The 2,895-nt window shown below is 44.7% G+C and overlaps 1 protein-coding gene across 2 annotated transcripts in view; it reads left to right on the forward strand.

The window, feature by feature from the left end:
- The window catches only part of KIAA2012 (KIAA2012 ortholog), a 128,569-nt gene that overhangs the window by 101,294 nt on the left and 24,380 nt on the right, over window positions 1-2,895 (forward strand). The window lies entirely within an intron of this gene.

The raw sequence follows: 2,895 nt of genomic DNA on the forward strand, positions 1-2,895 counted from the left end.
TGGTCAGGGCATAGACTTGGATTACCGTGATATTGAATGGTTTGCCTTGGAAACAAACAGATATCATTCTGTTGTTTTTGAGATTGCATCCAAGTACTGCATTTCAGACTCTTTTGTTGACCATGATGGCTACTCCATTTCTTCTAAGGGATTCCTGCCCACAGTAGTAGATATAATGGTCATCTGAGTTAAATTCACCCATTCCAGTCCATTTTAGTTCGCTGATCCCTAGAATGTCGACATTCACTCTTGCCATCTCTTGTTTGACCACTTCCAATTTGCCTTGATTCGTGGACCTAACATTCCAGGTTCCTATGCAATATTGCTCTTTACAGCATTGGACCTTGCTTCCATCACCAGTCACATCCACAACTGGGTATTGTTTTTGCTTTGGCTCCTTCCCTTCATTCTTTCTGGAGTTATTTCTCCACTGATCTCCAGTAGCATATTGGGTACTTACCAACCTGGGGAGTTCCCCTTTCAGTATCCTATCATTTTGCCTTTTCATACTGTTCATGGGGTTCTCAAGGCAAGAATACTGAAGTGGTTTGCCATTCCCTTCTCCAGTGGACCACATTCTGTCAGACCTCTCCACCATGACCCATCCGTCTTGGGTGGCCCCACATGGCATGGCTTAATTTCATTGAGTTAGACAAGGCTGTGGTCCATGTGATCAGATTGACTAGTTTTATGTGATTATGGTTTCAGTGTGCCTGCCCTCTGATGCCCTCTTGCAACACATACCGTCTAACTTGGGTTTCTCTTACCTTGAGAGATACATGGGGTATCTCTTCACAGCTGCTCCAGCAAAGCGCAGCCACTGCTCCTTACCTTGGATGAGTCGCCCCTCCTGACCTTGAACGTGGAGTAGCTCCTCTCAGCCCTCCTGCACCCGCGCAGCCGCCGCTCCTTGGATGTGGGGTAGCCCTCTCGGCTGCCGCCCCTGACCTCAGATGTGGGGTAGCTCCTCTCGGCCACTCCTGCACCATCACAGCCTGGTAACTCTACTGGTTGTTAAAATCTGAAAGTACTGTTAGTGTGTGCAATCAGTGTATCCAACTCTTTGCCACCCCATGGACTGGGGCCCGCCAGGCTCCTCTATCCAAGGGATTCTCTAGACAGGAATACTGGAGTGGGTTGCCATTTCCTCCTCCAGGGGATCTTCCCAACCCAGGGATCGAACCCACATCTCCTATGACTTCTGCATTGGCAGGCAGACTCTTTACCACTGAGCCACCTGGGAGAGACCTGTGTAGGAGAGGAAAAACTTTTCTTCTACTCTCTTTGAGGCCCCAGCTGGGCCTGAAAATTAAAATGACAAAGACAGACTAAGAGAAAAGCACACAAATTTATTTGATATAAGCTTTATGTCACATGGGAGGTTTTATAAAGAAATAAGGACCAGAAGAAGTGGTTAAGCCTGAGCATTTTTTTAAGTAGGTTTGATGAAGAGTGGAGAGTTGTGGGAAAATGTGATAGGAGAAAGGGATATATACAAAGGGTAATCAAGTCGAGGAAGGAGAGCAAGGCTTGTTTGTCTGCTTTCCTCTCAGAGTCCCTCTGTCTTCAGAGATAAGGGTGCTCCCTTCCTCCAGGTATTGAGTTGGCCAAAAAGTTCTTTTGAGTTTTTCCATAACATCTTACAGAAAAACACAAACAAACTTTTTGGCCAACCCAATAGAACCTACTTCTTACATGAGTAGCAGGTCTGATAATTTGCACTCCCCTTTCTCAGATTCCTTCCACTTAAAGTAGTCAATATGCCAAGGTGCAGTGTTTAGGGGGTAGCATATTCTGAAGTCAGTCAGTTGATAAATACCAAATTTAAGGGCTTCCATGGTGGTTCAGTGGTAAAGAATCCGCCTATATTGCAGGAGATGGGAGTTCAATCCCTGGGTCGGGAAGACCCCCTGGAGAAGGAAATGGTGACCGACTCCAGTATTCCTGCCAGGATAATCCCACGGACAGTGGAGCCTGGCGGGCTGTAGTCTATGGGGTCACAAAGAGTTGGACATGACTTAGTGACTCCCCTCTGGGGAGAGAGTGAGGGAAATAGGATTTTATGTGATACAATAAAGCCTTAGATGATATCTGAATTGTTTTATCTCTTCAGAAAAAATGTGCATCGAATATGGCAAAATGTTAAGATTTCACAAAGGTAGGTGGTAAGTACATGGGTAATCATTATACAGTAGTTTTTCTGTGCTCTGCTGTTTTAGCTTTTTTAAAAACAGTTAAAAGAGATGGGCATACCAGACCACCTGACCTGCCTCTTGAGAAACCTATATGCAGGTCAGGAAGCAATAGTTAGAACTGGACATGGAACAACAGACTGGTTCCAAATAGGAAAAGGAGTACGTCAAGGTTGTATATTGCCACCCTGCTTATATGCAGAGTACATCATGAGAAATGCTGGGCTGGAAGAAGCACAAGCTGGAATCAAGATTGCCAGGAGAAATATCAATAACCTCAGATATGCAGATGACACCACCCTTATGCCAGAAAGTGAAGAGGAACTAAAAAACCTCTTCATCAAATTGAAAGAGGAGAGTGAAAAAGTTGGCTTAAAGCTCAACATTCAGAAAATGAAGATCATGGCATCTGGTCCCATCACTTCATGGGAAATAGATGGGGAAACAGTGGAAACAGTGTCAGACTTTATTTTTCTGGGCTCCAAAATCACTGCAGATGGTGATTGCAGCCATGAAATTAAAAGACGCTTGCTCCTTGGAAGGAAAGTTATGACCAACCTAGATAGCATATTCAAAAGCAGAGATATTACTTTGCCAACAAAGGTCTGTCTAGTCAAGGCTATGGTTTTTCCAGTGGTCATGTATGGATGTGAGAGTTGGACTGTGAAGAAAGCTGAGTGCTGAAGAATTGATGCTTTGGAAC

The sequence above is a fragment of the Bison bison genome, unplaced genomic scaffold, assembly GCF_000754665.1.
Source record: "Bison bison bison isolate TAMUID 2011002044 unplaced genomic scaffold, Bison_UMD1.0 scf7180017864471, whole genome shotgun sequence".
NCBI lineage: Eukaryota > Metazoa > Chordata > Mammalia > Artiodactyla > Bovidae > Bison > Bison bison.